At 41.0% G+C, this 18,337-nt stretch overlaps 1 protein-coding gene across 1 annotated transcript in view; it reads right to left on the reverse strand.

Moving 5' to 3' along the window:
• LOC141908620 (putative N-acetylated-alpha-linked acidic dipeptidase) overlaps positions 1 to 17,285 on the reverse strand; it is a 57,249-nt gene extending 39,964 nt beyond the window's left edge. The window contains exons 1-2 of the mRNA XM_074798725.1: positions 17,183 to 17,285; positions 16,736 to 16,782 (exon numbers count right to left, since the gene is read on the reverse strand). The gene's annotated coding sequence lies outside the window, so the exon portion shown is untranslated. The remainder of the gene's footprint in view (positions 1 to 16,735; positions 16,783 to 17,182) is intronic.
• Between the last annotated feature and the right edge of the window lie 1,052 nt (positions 17,286 to 18,337).

An 18,337-nucleotide genomic window follows, 5' to 3' on the forward strand; every position in this document is an offset into this window, starting at 1 on the left:
CGCCGATGGGTAAAGAAAATGTTGGATGTCGTCATCAAGACGCAAAAATCATGTACAACATATCGAAGAATAAAGAAATTGTGCCATCGGCTGGTTATATATTGATATTAGCCACGAGGCACGAGGGGGGTGTGTGTGACAGACGGGCACTTACACAACACAACGGTCGTGTTCCTTTAACACCACCGTCGAGTTGTCAGTCAGTAATTATCCCCTCGAGGGTTTTCACACAGACTATCCTCAAAACGAACAGGGACAATTAATAGCAAAGAGCCACCAGCAGCAACAGCAGCAGCAACAACAGCAGCAGCAGCAGCAGCAGCAACTAACCAATCAAACAACTCTCAGTAAATAATATCTATATGACTGCCTACATAAATCCCCCTATGACATCATACATCTGGATGTGATATAGTAGAGTACGCGGTAGAGACAATCACTACGGTCCATAGGTAGTAGTGTGATGTCATAGGGGGAATGAAATGCTGCAATCATCTTTTCTGTAAGTCGAGTGAAAAGATCAAATCTAAGAGCAATCTTTCGATGTCGTAAGGGGATATAGGCGCTAACCATCTTCCCTGGAAGGGTCGTATCGGAGAGTAATCTGATGATGTCATAGGGTGATTCGGGGTTCAGGTTTAGATCGACCGTAAAATGGACGCTTACTCGGTATCTTACGATTTCTTAGAATGGATCATTTTCAAAGTTACCGGTTTAATCCGATAGTTATACGCTGGATTACGCCGGGTTTAATCCGGTAGTAATACCCTGATTTATGCCGGGTTTAATCCGTATTGCAGGAGTTGATTAACATGTAAGACGTCAGTAGAAATTTTCAAAGCAACCGCTGAAAACCTTCAAAAAACATCGTCAGAAACTCGTGTCGCGAGAGACTGAGAGATTATAACAAACGGAATACTGAATGTAAAACACGGCGAACGCTGTGTGTCGTTATCTGCGCAACAATCAAAGCCGTTACGTTTGAAATTTTCACCAAACGAATCATCGACGTTTTAAAACATGTTTTGAAAGGGATTACAATCACATTGGTTAATTAAACCTGAGCACCGATTACCGGCCTGTCTGCATGTCAGACTGTCTGCCTGTCTGCATGTTAGCCTGTCTGCATGTCAGCCTCTCAGCATGTCTGTCAATCAACCTGTCTGCCTGTCTGTCAATCAACCTGCCTGTCAGCCTAGCAGCCTGTCAGCCTGTTTGCTTATCATCCTGTCTGCATGTCTGTCAATCAGTCTGTAATTTCCGGACATCTCCGCATGATTAGTGATTAATGAAACAACTACGAATTAAACTCTTATGGAAAACGTATAGCATCAAATTTGAATTTTTTCTGTCTCAACTGGAGAGACAGAGCAAGGCAAAGCGAAGAAAGTGGTCCAGGGGGGAGAATGGTAGGGAGGAGACCGGGGAGAGGTAAGGAGGAGAGAGGGGAGAGGCAAAGGAGGAGAGAGGGGAGGGAAAGAGAGAGAGATGAATAATCAATCAGTTTCACATGAAGTCATTTGAAGCGAATTCATTTATTTCAATCTATTTCGACATTTCTAAATTCCGTTTACGCAGTTACAATCACTTAAAGCGTCAAATTTAAACCGTCACTTAAAGAGTGAGAGAGAGTGAGAGTGAGAGGAAGGAAAGAGAGAGAGAGTCACACACATGCAGCAATCACGAGTCATTGCTCTACACAGTAATATGATCAAAGCGCCTGTTGCAACGTTTTACATCAATCACCATAAACACAGTAAACAGTATAGATGGTTGTGTATTGGGTGAGATGTGACATTGTGAATACCAATGAAACCGACATCCGCATTATAACAACAACACTGCAGCCCCGGCTAATTAAAGACGGCCACAAGGGAGCGCAAGGTTTGTTTGGCAAATTTCTGTTAGTCATGCAATGTCGAAGATAAAACAATAGAAACTGTTTAGATAAACACGCTATTTGATGATTAACGGATCCGAGCAGTTTCAGATTCACCAGCGACGGTTAAATTAAACTTCATATTCAATTTCAAACTCTTCACTGGCGTCCCTAGTAAACTCCTCATCCCTCACTGATGTCCCTACTGAATTAATCCCTCACTGGCGTCCCTAGTAAACTCCTCATCCTTCACTGGCATCCTAAGTGAACTCCTCATCCCTCACTGATGTCCCTACTGAATTAATCCCTCACCGGCATCCCTAGTAAACTCCTCATCCATTACTGGCGTCTTAAGTGAACTCCTCATCCCTCACTGATGTCCCTACTGAACTAATCCCTCACTGGCGTCCCTAGTAAACTCCTCATCCATCCTTGGCGTCCTAAGTGAACTCCTCATCCCTCACTGATGTCCCTATTGAACTAATCCCTCACTGGCGTCCCTAGTAAACTTCTCATCCATCACTGGCGTCCTAAGTGAACTCCTCATCCCGCACTGATGTCCCTATTGAACTAATCCCTCACTGGCGTCCCTAGTAAACTCCTCATCCTTCACTGGCGTCCTCAGTCAACTCATCATCCCTCACTGATGTCCATTATGTTGAAGCCCTACCCGAGTCAACTGAAACCTTATTACTAATGAATCCTTCAAGTCAATGACTCTCATACATTGATACCCCGTGACTCTCATACATTGATACCCCGTGACTCTCAGACATTGATACCCCGCACCACCATAACCATAAGCAACAAGTGCTTTCATTTATATTCAATGCGATAATAAAATGACCACCGGTAACTAATGATACATTTCCTCTACTACTACTCCATCCCAGTCACAGTATCAACAGTTATCATCATAAACTATATCCATCTGTCAACTTCATACAGTATCACAATATTATAAGTATCAGTCATCAGTTACAGGTTGTTGGTCAATGGGGAAGGGGCTGATTGTCTGGATGTCCATGAATTTGACTCAAGTTCTCAACAATTTATTAGGAATATTCATAATAGACTGATCCAGAGACTCCTGAGAACTCCGATTCTAATTGAGTTTATATTCAGCTAAAATCGATAGAATTATTTCTGGGATCATTTTTAATGTTTTTATCCAGCGTTAATTTGAATTGATATCTGAAAGAAAGGTAAGTGTCGCGTGAGAACAAATCTACTAAAAAACATCTGATATGCGTCGTGAATGAACTGAATTACTGAATTCTCTCTTTCTCACGACTAAATACTGATCAGTACAACATAGATCATTAGCATTAACTCATCAAATACAGCAGAATACAGCAGAACCATCCTGAGCCCAGTTCTACAGCTCTTGGTTAAGATTTGAATTGAGAAATTTAGAAAAAAAAAAATTGGAAATGAACTAACCTCTAACCAACTATTCATCAACCGCAGCCCCTGTACTTGATAGTTCATTATTTTCCAGCCATGACAAAATTTCTTTTTCAAATTTGAGCTTTCTCAATTTTGAATAAAAACTATAAATTCTAATGAAATAAATATGTTTTGCTGTGAAGGTGTAACATACGTAATAGTCATCAAACGCCGCAATAACTTTTTCAAATCGTGAATGAATGTTTTTTCTAAGATGCCACCAGGATCAGACATCAAATTGTCTCTTGAAACATTTTCATCTACCCGAAATGTTGAGGAAGTGTAAGAAAGAGCACTAAACGTGAGTGGTAGAGACAGGAACTAAACACAGAGACAGGTATAAAACAGGTAACAACAACACTACAGTTACACCACATATCGGTATAACACGACACAACCACCAATACATCATGTGATAAACTGAATGAAATAGTGCAACAGTTTCTCAGTTATTGGCTCCAGTGAAATCATCGTAAAACTGTGCAGGAATTAGACTGGATTTTCTGCTCATATATAACACTACTACATTTCTCGGGTTTATTTGGAAAGAATTAGAAATAAATTCTCCTTGAAATCTAAAAATATCTCGGGACTCATAAAGATGAAATAGTTTCATGTAGGGAGCAGTCACCGGGCATGAACTAATGACTGGTCCCTAGATACTGCAGGAACCAATGACTGTCCACTGGCATCAGACTGTAGGAACCAATGACTGGTCCCTAGGCCTGCAGGAATCAATAACTGGTCCATGGGCATCGGACTGTATGAACTAATGCCTGGTCCTTAGGCATGATTCTGCAGGAACCAATGACTGGTCCCAGGACATCGGACTGTAGGAACTAATGACTGGTCCCTAAACATGATTCTGTAGGAACCAATGATTGGTCCACTGACATCGGACTGTATGAACTAATGACTGGTCCCTAGGTAGAAGATTTTGCCTGGGGATTTTTCTAAATGTGACTTGTTAATCAGAACTGTAAACAGTTATATATCACTGTATAGCTAGCTGTCTGTACAGCCGTTCTGTGGCCAACCATATTTTTATTTGTTTTATCGGGAATTTTCTCTGTTTCTCCCGCAATCAGTTGGAAAATGTTTGATTGTCATGCAACATAGCGATATTTACAGCAGGCATCGCCCGGACTGACTCATAAACACTGACATATTCATACACGAGTTACGCACATGATTTAAACACATCTATAAACAAACAATAAAAACCATTTACTGACTCTATCTCCATCGGATACAGATTCTGCAAATTTTGCAAATTCTGCTGATTTTTTGACAGCATTCGCGAAAGGGGGTTAAATTTTTTTTGAAAAATGAAAATTCGAGATCGACCAAATATCCAATAATTCCAGGACTGCGTTTAACAGCTGCAAAATATCATAAATTTCAATTTTTTAATTCAATATTCAAGAGAATTACTATTCAATAAATGAACAAAGGACTGAGAAATTAGAATTATGTAAATCTGAGCTGGCTTCATGCGACAGTTATCAATCGGGATGTATCAATTCAATGATTGATTGAAAACACTCTCGCTCAAATCAATGGTGATTATTAGCAAGGCAAAGATGTCTGAAGTATGAATGAAGTTGTCTGAATCGAAGAAGTCTATCTGCTGCCAAGTTACTGCGCGAACGAACAACTAATCCTCACAATACGTAAAATATCTTGAAAATCCTGAAAGTTGTGAAAACTACGAAGTTCTTGGTGCCATGAAGTTTGGGCAATCAGAAACAGAAAGTTCGCTGTTAGAATTTCACTGCATTTGTTGAGTTAAAACATCGGAAAACGCATTAACTTCACCGATTTGAATCACAACCGTGAAACTTTGTTCTTTAGAGTTCTAATCTGACTTTAAAACTGATGACATGAAAATTAATTAGATCATTAGGGGAGTAAAACTTAACCAACTACAGCCAAACTGGGTCCAGAAACAAAGTTTAAACTAAGGGAAACTAGGGAAAGTTTATCGACACTACAAAGTTTACTCTGTTCCTCACGATCACTGAGGAAACAATTCTAAATTCTATGTTCTTAATTCGACAGAAGCAAAATAAACAGAGATTTAGAAGACGCAGCCACTTACCCCGGATGAGAGTGTCCATTCACGATGCAATTATTTTGTAACGGTTGATAATCAGTGCGACTGTGTTTATCCATTTTATCGTTAATTAGTAATTAGTAATCAACACGCAATCAACAGTTAACGAGCAAGCAACGAGTTAGATCTCAACTCACGGGATAAATGAGTATCGCGAGTTACCGTCGTCGGTATTTTATACCGGTCCTCGTCTTCCTCGTGAGTGGTTCTATCTCCAGAGAGCGAAAAAAATCACCAGTCGTCGTCGTCGTCGTAGAAACGATTTAAACCGCCGGTTGTGTTGCACGGATTTAAAATTCTTTCGCGTAAAACAACGGAAAAAAAAAGCGCTTCGAGAATTCGCGGTGGTTCGTTCTCTGCGAGAATGTGTTTGGAAGTTGTCTCGCCCGCGCGCGCGCGCACCAGAGTGATTACCGCACCTACGCCTACACCAGCTGCCTACACAATCCCGTCCACCAGTTTCTAATCGCTCCCGGTATTATTCTTCTCTTTTTCGGGAATAAATTTCCACTTGTCGATGAAATGTACGTGTATTATCAATATCGCGCGAACGGCGTAGACAGCTGTTCGTCTGGGAGAGACTTCGACCGATAGAATTATCGTATTCGCGTCAACGTCGTAGTCACTAGTTTAACGCTAGACTAATAGATGTATAAAGGTGTAAGACTCCCGAGCAGAAATGAAGTCGTCATTCCCTTCGTGACTTATATACCGATATACCGACAACAACAACTGAACCGGCGAGTCTCTCAGAGAATACCGATATACACCGCACCGGAGGAGTTCTAATGCACCCTGTGAAGATTTCAAATTGAATTTGATTATTTCGTTTATCAGAATTCACCCAGCGGGCGCGAATTCGAAATCCGTTCTCCCGAAGGAACCGAGGACCCGACATTTCTACCGCGTTCCGTTTCGACTCTCTTCAAAGTTGAAGTAATTAAAAACGAACTCATCGAGCGCCGTGGAAAATAAAGAACTTTAACCGAACACTAAACCTCGTAAACGATTCCTTTCAAAATCGCACTCGAATATTTGTAAATCTAATTAATTTGTTTTATCAACTGAAGCCATTTCTGAATGGATTGAAAATAAATCCCGCTGAGATTTACATTTCAGGAAATAAAAGCCTTTATTAACGACATTAAGAACCGCCGGATTCCGTAGTATTTTGAAGTGGCTGTAATTAATTATAAACAGTTAACACGATCCGGCCAACTACTAGATCATTAATAACACGTTAGTTATTACATTGTTAATAAGTGATCTCGTATCATAAAGCCGATCTTTTGTTAATTGAATATCGTTTACATGTTTTAACTAGTTTAATAATAGTTTATAAAACTATTCACTGACAGACATAAAGAGACGTGTTTTCATTGAAATTCTATCCGTTCGCCAGAACTGCATATTTCAACTTAAAACGCGACTAAAACGAAATGAATACAATTTAAAATTAGATGAATTTTCTCATGGATTTTGAAGCTTCGTACAGATCAACTTCTTTACTGGAAACTGACTGGAGATGTAAAAAACAGCGCACGGTGATGAGAGAGGAGAGATGGGGAAGAGAGGGAAGTGGAAGACGGGGAGAGGAAGGGAAGGTATGAGGGAGGATAATGGATTGCAATACGGGGAGAGGGTATCACTGAATAGGGGGAACGGGATTATGAATGGTCAAAGAGTGCGAGGGGTGTGAGGGGGTGTTGGGAGGTGTTAGGGGGTGTTGGGGGTGTTAGGGGGTATGAGATAATGGGTTATAAAGATAGAAGCTGCAGACAGAATTTATTGGTATTTGATAAATATATAGAATACTAATAACATCATTAATAGTCACTACTGATAAAACAACAACTAACGGCAACAGCAGCAGCAGCAGCAGCTACAGACCAGCATAAACAATAATACCTTTAATACGTTTATGAGTAAATGAACTATGAAGACATCTCCGATCGAATCACGGGATGATTGAGACTGATCGGGTCTGATTGGAGTTATCATTAATACAGTATCATCGCAAAGAATGAGAAGAGACCAGTAACCAGTGCGCGAGCTACTGATGACTCTATTCTAAGTGAAACACAGCTCCTCAATACCCGCTTAGGCTCAACAGAAACCACTTTCCACTTCATCAATGTTTGCACCTGATCAACTCGATGGTTTATACATGAATAATCCTGTTGATGTTGAGCACAGGACACAACATTTCTACATTCTCTATCAAATATATGAGCTGTTTGTGATTGCGGTTTGCGGGGACAGATTCACAGCTATACCCAGGCAATATTCAGTCATCTAGACCTCAGAAGGCCACCTGATGATACCGGCCTGGGGGTATAGGTCCTTCCTGAAAATATTTTGTTAAATTCGCCAGTTTCCTGGCTTGGAAGGACACGGGATGTAATCGAAGATGAAATAGATAACCCTCAGATCTGCTCTCGTACTAGAAAACCCGATATCAATACTGAATTCCTGAATAGATACTTAATTTCTCCGATGACTTATTTTCCCATCAAATAGAAAATTAAGATGATCTCACACGATGATTAAACCGGACTCCATCTCATTGAGCCGAGCACGAATTCGCTGTCGATAATACCCGTTTATATATCATCAATATTACAAAACGTCGCGAGATGACATACATCAAATAATTATATCTGCCGTCATTCAACGACATCTGATCCTATACCGTCTTATATTAAAAACCAATCTTAGAAATTAGATAGAACTCCTCCAGTGCAATGAATTGAATCTTTAAAATAACTTATAACTGAGCCAAGAATTAAACCCACACAACTGTGGAACTGGATTCAGAGTCTAATTAAACCCACGCAACTGTGGAACTGGGTTCACAGTCAAATTAAACTTGTGCAACTGTGGAACTGGGTTCAGGGTGAAATTAAACCCACACAACTGTTGAACTGGGTCCACAGTCAAATTAAACCTACACAATTGTGAAACTGGGTCCAGAATCAAATAAAACCTGATTCCACTGGTATCAGCGAACTGGAAAGAAACCTATATAGAATTTATTCTGATTTTGTCATTATTTTAACGGTTTCTCGATATGAAATCAATACAAAGATTGAAAAATCAATATTTAAGTCATTTGTTAAAACGCGAATTCACAATATGTCAACTATAACCAATAGACAGACAGACAGATACAGGCAGCGGATAGACAGACTGATACAGGCAGACCGGCTGTTTCCTAATGGATATTGATAGCTCTTATTGGTCTCGTAATAAGAATTCTATTCAATTGAATCCGGATATAAAAAACCAGAACTCATAAAACCTGCATCCTGAACGAACGTACCAACGAACGAACGAACCAACGGTGGTCGCTATCAATGTTTCTCTCTCTGTCGCTTTCAACGGGCGAAAAAACCATCAATTCATTTCAGATCAATATCTTTCCGCGTTGAATACAAATTTCCTTTCTACGACGGAACGGTAAATCCTGTCAAACTCACTCTAACCTTTTCTCTTCTCGCTCAACCTGCCTCTCTCTACCTCTCCCCACTACCTCGCTTCCTGTCTCACTCTCTCCTCTCTACCTCTCCCCTGCCTCCCTCTACTCTCTCGCCTCTTCCTCTCTTCTCTCCCTCTACCCTTATACCTCTTTTCCTGTCTCACTCTCTCCTCTCTACCTCTCCCCTGCCTCTCTTTACCTCTCCCCACTACCTCGCTTCCTGTCTCACTCTCTCCTCTCTACCTCTCCCCTGCCTCCCTCTACTCTCTTGCCTCTTCCTCTCTTCTCTCCCTCTACCCTTATACCTCTCTTCCTGTCTCACTCTCTCTCTACCTCTCCCCTGCCTCTCTCTCCCCACTACCTCACTTCCTGCCTCACTCTCTCCTCTCTCTCCCTCCCCTATCTCTCTTCCGTCTCTTTCTCTTTTCACATTCACTGTTTGCAATGTTAAGAATATTCTCCAGACGACACAAAAATGTACAAGTTTCTTTACTTAATATACCGACTATTTTCAATGTTCAACTTCTTCGCTTTAGAAATTGACAAATATTCCAGAATCTGACTCACATCTCGAACTTCCCTTGAAAAAATCTATCTTCAAAGCGAGACTTCCTCCACAGGATGAATTTCTAGTATTGGCATAGATTACATACGCGTATAAGGAGTAACTACCATCAAAGAAATATCTCAAATATCTCATTATATTTCGCAGAATAAATCAATAGTTGGGTAAATATAAAGTGGCAGTAGATCGTTTAGATTCGACCAGACCACTACTTCACTACGCTTCTCCACCCTCTATTAGTCCATTAGTCATTACCGGATTATCCGATAAAATTACATATTTCTGAGCGCGTATACACGGCTAAAAACTAACCCTAACCGGTATAATCTATGGACCTCTGAGGAATAGGATAAAAACCATCTAAAACTGCTCAGCATTCTGCAGTTCTGATGATAATTAATCACACAACACCGGAATTGATTTCCTTCCTAGGCTTTAATGAGATGCTATAAGCAGGAAGCAGTTCTACATTTCACAATCCAGTTCCACAGTATAGGAGCCAGTTCCACGGAATAGGAGCCAGTTCCACAGTATAGGAGCCGGTTCCACAGAATAGGAGCCAGTTCCACAGTATAGGAGCCGGTTCCACAGTATAGGAGCCAGTTCCACAGTATAGGAGCCGGTTCCACAGTACAGGATCCAGTTCCACAGTATAGGAGCAAGTTCCACAGTATAGGATTCAGTTCCACAGTACAGGGTCCAGTTCCACAGTATAGGAGCCAGTTCTACAGTTCAGGAGCCAGTTCCTCAGTTCAGGAGCAGTGTGGAACTGGCTCCTGAACTGAAATCAAATAATCTGAACTCTAGATTTAAACTTAATCGATAACATTGGACCCTGTTCTGCTTTGGAATAAGTCTTAACTAAACAATCATTAAAAATAAATTCCAGAATTACAACTACACCAGCTCATCTACAAACATCTTTTAATCTAAAGATATTTCTTGCAACGATCGTGAACTTATAATTCTACCATAATCAAATTAGTGAAAAAAAAGAAGACTTTATTTACTTCGACGAAAATTATAAACCGGCGAAAATTTCAACCCGAATGCCATACGAGGTAACGATGAGGGAATATACCTTACGTTTGAACGGAAATCAATCACAATGAAATCATATCCGACGACAACAAGAGAGAAGAACGAAATCCGGAATGCGTTTATCGATGGCCGATTTGAAACTAAAGAGTAACGCACAACGAACCGAGCTGCAACAATATCCACCGGTAATAATTAACTCACAGATGATTGGTCGATGAATTCAACCGATGAAACTGCAAAAAAAAAAATCCCCGAACGTCGGATCGCGAGAGAGTGCGATAATTACGCGGCATAGTCGACGGCGACGAGCGCAACGGTTGATTTTGAGAATTGACCTGCGGCGAGTAACGCTACCCCTCACTCACTCACTCCCTCGACGGCTCCCCTCCCTCACTCACTCTATAGCTCCCCTCACTCGCTCGATGGCTACCCTCACTCATTCCCTCGACAGCTCCCCTCACTCACTCGTTCCCTCACTTGACAGCTCGTGCGATGACCATCGGCGCTAACTGCGATCACTAAACTACTGAGAGCGAAATCATTTCTTTATTGATCTTAAATGTGACTGAAAATCATTGACCATTAGTTCGCATGACCCAGGGGCCTGTTTTATAGACCGGTGTTATTTCTAACCCAGGGGCTTACTCGATTCATTTTCACTCGAGAGTTAATAACCCCACCCCTCTACAAAACCTGCCCCGGGGGAGGGGGTATTTACAGTTTTTCCCTGAATTCTCAGTTCTTTTTTTTTTACATCAATCGACGAGATGTGCTATGATGCGTTCCAAATTGTTTCGATGAATTAACACCTGACGATGATCTCAAAGGGAGAATTCAAAACGCTGTTTTTTTAACTTGAGCTGCTTTTTAACTTGATAAATAAATTGTGCGTTCTAATTTGTTGAGTTCTAATCATACCTCCTCTCTCTCCCCCCTCTTTCTCTTCCCCCTCTCCCTCTCCCTCTCTCTCTCGTTATGTTAAGGATATGAATTTCATCAGCTCTTCTAGAATGCAAAAACTACTCTTCGAGCCGTTGTGTAAGGGGAGCACTGGGGAAGTAAAGAGGTCCCGGTCATATCGTAGCAGTAAAAGTATGTTTGATTAGTCACTGATGGCATCATTTTCAGCTTCCATTGTCATGTCTATATTGAAACACGATATGATAGATATTGTGACAATACAGGATATTGTTGACAGGAGGCTCAGGTTTTTATAGAACATGTATCTCAAATAGCTAATCCTTAACCTATTCATGAACAACCGTACAAAAAATGATGAACCACATAAAAAATGTCTCCGGTCGACGACATCCCCTTTTAGTAAGTTTTGGGAATTCGCTTGATTATTGAGGCTGAGAAAAGAGGAAGAAAAAGAGTTTCGTAATTCTGGTTTAGTTTCCTGCAGGTTCACGGGAATCGATAAAAAACCCTTTTTCGGGCGTTTCAAATTGCCCGATGTCGTGCTGCATCACTTTCTGAAACAAATTGATTGCAGATGAAATTCAATGCGTAAAGTGCTTGCACCAGGAGAGCGAAAGAGGAGAGAGCAAGAGAAGAGAGAGGAGACCGAGAGGAGAGAGATTGGGAGGGGAGAGGCGTGAAAAGAAAAGAGGAGGTAGAATAGAGGAAAGAGTGGAGTGAGAGCAAGTGAGAGGAGACAGAAGAGAGAAGAGAGAGGAGAGTGAGTAGAGTGAAGGGAGAGCAAGTGAGAGGAAAGTGCAGGGGAGTAGATGAGAGAAGAGGAGAGAGGAGATGGAGGAGATAGAGATGGGGTAAGAGAGGGACACTGATCAGGGTATCTATGCAGTCAGTCATGCCATGAAGCGAGGCGCTATATGAAGCGGTTATTTTTGAGAATAGTTCGAACAGATTTTCATCAAGTTGACGTCTGCCTACGACGCCAACGACGACGATGACTAGATCTTTAAAAACATGTCATCGAAATATTCATCTACAACATTTCTCCAACCGTGGTTGAATCGACGGTGTTTTTTTTTTCGTTACTGTTGTCGTCAGTTCATATAGTGATTTATACGTCGGACTTTTTACCACTAGGGAAATCATCGCATGAACAACCGGCAGCATCGGCCGACCAACCCCCTCTCCCTCCTGGACGCAATTAAATATTCATCTAACATACAAACCAGCTCCAGTTAATAGAGTTATCGGATTCATAATATCAGACAATTACGACTTATAATAGAGCAGTTAAACACAATTCATCATTGTGTGAGATACAGGGCCGAGATATCGCGGTACCTATTTGAATTCATGTCATAAATCTCGATTTTACTTTCATCCCACCTCGAAATCGAATACAGTCAATTTTATTGATGTTTCCGACGACATTAAAGGATAATAATTGATATCAGATAGTTTTCAATCAGTACCGATGGGGGGAGGGAGGGATGCGGGTATCTCTCTATTTCATCCACCTCCTCCACACGATATCCGATACCGTACTTTAAAGACTCGACTATCATGAAACACGCTGATTCAAACAAATAACCTTCACAAAACTGATCCCACCGCAACAATCTGCAAAAGCATTGTCAGAAAACTTCGAGAATAATCTGAAATTGAATCTACTACTTTCTTAAATGACTATAGCAGACTCAGCCAAATCAGGAAACAAGTCACTATATTGACATTTATTTGGAAAAGTCTTCCATTTCCCTGGCCCCAGTTTTATAGACCAGTATTACCTTTAACCCGGGGGCTAACTTAATTGAAAATGAGTTAAGTTAGCCCCCGGGTTAAAGGTTATACCAGTATATAAACCCCCCCTCCCCGATGTCCACCTGAAAAATCTCAGCAGTCCAAACACTATCGAGAGTAAGGTGCTGCGGTTATTCTTTACTGGTGGTAAATGGGAAAAGGTTAAAATCAAATATTTGACATCGCGATCTTCCAAACATCATACGATGAATATTTATATGACTGTTATATATATACAGTGTAACCACACATAAAGAGATTCTATTCGTTGAAGGAAGGTACGAAGCCCGGAGTTAAAATCAGGACTAACACAATTAGAGATTGAGAGACTCCCTCGATTCCAATTATAACATCAAACTCGTCACCTCGTTCTAATATACATCATACCCTGAAGGTCTTACATCGTGTGTTATACCACGCTGGTTGAGTGTTTCTTCTCTCTGTCTCTCTCTCTCTCTCTCTCTCTCTCTAAACTAATATTTATTCCCGACACATCGAGTATAGATTCCAAATATATCCCCTGAAGACATTGTTTGACAACTGTAACAAACGAATACTGGCAAACAGAATCTGAAAGGTTCAGACGAGAGTCAGTCAGGTCTGCGTTCAGACGAGAGTCAGTCAGGTCTGCGTTCAGAGGAGAGTCAGTCAGGTCTGCGTTCAGACGAGAGTCAGTCAGGTCTGCGTTCAGAGGAGAGTATGTCAGGTCTGCGTTCAGACGAGAGTCAGTCAGGTCTGTGTTCAGAGGAGAGTCAGTCAGGTCTGCGTGCAGAGGAGTCAGTCAGGTCTGCGTTCAGAGGAGAGTCAGTCAGGTCTGCGTTCAGACGAGAGTCAGTCAGGTCTGCGTTCAGACGAGAGTCAGTCAGGTCTGCGTTCAGAGGAGAGTCAGTCAGGTCTGCGTTCAGAGGAGAGTCAGTCAGGTCTGCGTTCAGAGGAGAGTCAGTCAGGTCTGCGTTCAGACGAGAGTCAGTCAGGTCTGCGTTCAGACGAGAGTCAGTCAGGTCTGCGTTCAGAGGAGAGTCAGTCAGGTCTGCGTTCAGAGGAGAGTCAGTCAGGTCTGCGTTCAGAGGAGAGTCAGTCAGGTCTGCGTTCAGACGAGAGTCAGTCAGGACTGCGTTCAGAGGAGAGTCAGTCAGGTCTGCGTTCAGAGGAGAGTCAGTCAGGTCTGCGTGCAGAGGAGAGTCAGTCAGGTCTGCGTGCAGAGGAGAGTCAGTCAGGTCTGCGTTCAGACGAGAGTCAGTCAGGTCTGCGTTCAGAGGAGAGTCAGTCAGGTCTGCGTTCAGAGGAGAGTCAGTCAGGTCTGCGTTCAGAGGAGAGTCAGTCAGGTCTGCGTTCAGAGGAGAGTCAGTCAGGTCTGCGTTCAGAGGAGAGTCAGTCAGGTCTGCGTTCAGAGGAGAGTCAGTCAGGTCTGCGTGCAGAGGAGAGTCAGTCAGGTCTGCGTGCAGAGGAGTCAGTCAGGTCCATGTTCAGAGGAGAGTCAGTCAGGTCTGCGTGCAGAGGAGTCAGTCAGGTCTGCGTTCAGAGGAGAGTCAGTCAGGTCTGCGTGCAGAGGAGTCAGTCAGGTCCATGTTCAGAGGAGAGTCAGTCAGGTCTGCGTGCAGAGGAGATTCAGTCAGGTCTGCGTTCAGAGGAGGGTCAGTCAGGTCTGAGTTTATATATCATTGATAAGTCACTAAATCAATTCATTATCTATCTTATTGGCGCGAACTTGGATGATATAAAATCGCAAACTACGAATGATAATTAGGAGTCCTAACAATTCCTCGAGCAAGTAGTATGAAGACTAAATACGTATTGAAAACGACTATTAGGATAAAGTAGAAACGTTGAATAAACTCAGGAAAAATTTCAGACTGTATTCTTTTATTCTTAGTGCGCGGGTATTTTTCTGTATTAACGTTGCAACGCGGACTCAGAGTATTTCACATCAATGGAGTCATGAATATCGTTGCAGTACAAGGAGAGCTCGTTAGTCGTCAGCCGGTGATTGACAATGATACTACTATACAATACCGCGTCAGTGTATTTGTGTTACACGTTCGTATAAAATAAGGTTTCCTTCGTATTTCTCAATTCACCAATGTGAAGGTCACAGTGCGGAGCAGGAAACTGTCTTCGCGGTATCGATAAATTTCATTATTACAGATTTCTCGCGTCGTTTTCTCTACGGCAACAATGATTTTCACGGCAACGACGATTTTCGCCGCCGGCGACGAGCGTTCGTTAACGAGAGACCGACTCTTTATCGGTTCGGTTTCATCAGCTGAGTCAATTTATCATACAACCGCGGATTCAACAGATTGTGGACGGAGAAAATCTCATCGCGAGTTGTTTCCACGAGGCACGAGGTGGAACACGAGCGCAATGAATGAGGAAAACTGAGTGGAATGCACGAGGAAAATTGAGCAGAATGGTACTGAAGTGAACACTGGGTGGAACACAGGGTGGAACACAGGGTGGAACATTGGGTGAAACACAGCTGCGATCATGAACATAAAACATTTAATCAAATATAACCATAACCAAAAATACATGTATTTTTGATATTACCTACATTTAAAGGATTTGTCTCAATCGTATGTTTGTTCTTCAATTTTTGATAATTTTTCAATTTTGATAATAAAGGCGTTTTGGAATATATAACCACGGAAAAAACTGATACAGTAGATACTCAATTTCTTCAGAATTGTGGCTTTTTATAACTGTGGGTTTTTTATTTAATACAGATGAAGATTTGTATGAATATGACTTATTGACATTCACTTTATCTATGGAAGCTGATACACATTTGTTTTTAGAACCAGTTTTAGTACAGTATTGTTAAGTATTTCAAACAGTTTTGCGATAATGAAAATTGTTTATGTAAGCTACATATTATGAAGGTTCAGGTAAAAAGTCTTAGTTCGTTCTTTCAAAGGATTTTCAGTTTCTTTTTCTTGCCGCAAGTTGAAATCGATTAGTCATGGGAATACCAATTATCAGATCTGATTATGGGCTTAGTTCAGCTATGTGCCTATAGATGGCAAAAGTTAAGTTTCCTAAATTAGCATTGCGTATATATGCATACAATGTGTATGTATATCTATATATATATATATATATATATATATATCCCTCATTAGTTACTTTCCGTTATTTCTTTTAATTGATTTGAACAGTTATAATTTTGTGTTATTAAATTTCTAATAGGGTGCTGTCCCTCTCATATATGTAACGGGTTTGAGTGTAAATAAAATTTAAAAAATAAAAACACCATACTGCTAGACCAAATGTGTATAGAATAAATAATAATTCCTGCAGTAGTAACTAATGGGCAGGGAATTTGGCACCGGGTATTTAACTTCAGTTAGATACCAGCATTTGACATGCCTTTCATGCTTCATACATAGTATCAACCCCAGCGCATGTGGGTTTTTGTGGACATATTCATTCGTACAAAAAATTCCTGTCAATGAAAATGCATTTCAACAATAGATGAACTGCACATACCTTGAGCAGATTGAAGTGGAAGACAATATCAGCAGAAATCACCAACCCTGAAATAGAAATACAAAATTATGATCCAGTTGATAAATTGATTGCAGTTTTCTGAAACTGAATTCAGAGAAAAGATGATGCTAGACTTAAGACTGAGAGAGAAAGATCAGTCAACAACCAGCACAATAATTCAGCTGCAAGGCTACCAGTGCTTTTTACCAGTTCAGTTCTTGTATTGAATTGCAATCATTTCTGGGGGTGTTCATGCAACGTGAAATGTGTTGGTCACAGATGGCGTCCATCGTTAGATTGATTGGAATTGGATACGACGGTGAGTCGGTGTCTTGTACGGGGATGGTATTTTTTATTTCGTTTAATAGACATTTTTAGTTGACTGTTTTCCGATGACAGCTCAGTTCAGCCATTACTTATTGTTCTAGGTATCGCTTTTTAACTCACAGCAGTTACATCAGCAATTCAAACCTCTCCAAAACTGCGCCGCAAACCCTAACGAAAAACCAGTAAAAAATTCCACGCGTTTGAGGCGGCGCAACGACCTTCAGATTACTTCCTGGTAATTAGTTCGTCAATCCGCCGTTACGTAGTAGTGGCAGCACCTCATGGAGTTCCCACAAAATATTAGGCGTTATCGAATACGAACGACCCGCAATTATTGATGAATATTATTGATATGTTAGAATGTTCTGTGAATAATCTTTTTTCCATAATGTACTAAAATGCATGTTTTACAATTAATATTATCACGGTCGTATCACGGTCGATGAATACAGTTATGAATAAATCTTATCTTATCTTATACACGAGGATTGAATAATCGTTGAGTCAATATAAAAAGGATGTTAGATTTAGTAAAGGTAATGGTGTTAATTTTCAACGGAGATTCCTCGAGATTATCTTGTGTTACTGTTCTGCATGTATTTATAAACTGTAAGATTTTCTTAGATGAAAGAGACACTGACGGACGGGTCAAACACACACTCAAACTTTGATAATTTTCAAACGGTTAAATCTGTTAACCTGGAGATACTTGATATTTGCTGATTCCGTTCTGCTAGAAACGACACCAATTTCGAAATCTGCCATCATTTTCTGAAATGTATTGTCGGTGAAATAATGGTTTCAGTTCCGCTGCCATGGCCGTAATGGACTGTTCTCAATTCATTTTCGATTGAGCTGGGTTAAAGTTAATACCAGTCTATAAATTCGGGACATGGATTATCATATTGTCGATCCAAGGTCAAGCGCCACGTGCGTGACATCCTCGTGACACCGGCAATTTATAGCGGGAACCATCCCTCCGGCTCGAGCAGAAAAAAAAACTTCGGGACTCTGCTGCCCCTTCCGATGGCCTTGTTCACTGCAAGTACTTTTGATGGACACTTTTCGATGGAAGTACTCTCTCATTCAATGGAGGTGTATTCATTTTTCGACGCCGTAAAAACCGTTACAATAATGTTTATATACTTTGATACCTATAGCATGCGTAATATGTATAAGGGGTTTTGTGTGAGTCGCTGTGAACTACGTCATCAATATTGGTATTTCAAAGTACGAATTACAATTAAGAATTTTGGTGTTTATTTTGTAATTCGA

The sequence above is a fragment of the Tubulanus polymorphus genome, chromosome 7 (assembly GCF_964204645.1).
Source record: "Tubulanus polymorphus chromosome 7, tnTubPoly1.2, whole genome shotgun sequence".
NCBI lineage: Eukaryota > Metazoa > Nemertea > Palaeonemertea > Tubulaniformes > Tubulanidae > Tubulanus > Tubulanus polymorphus.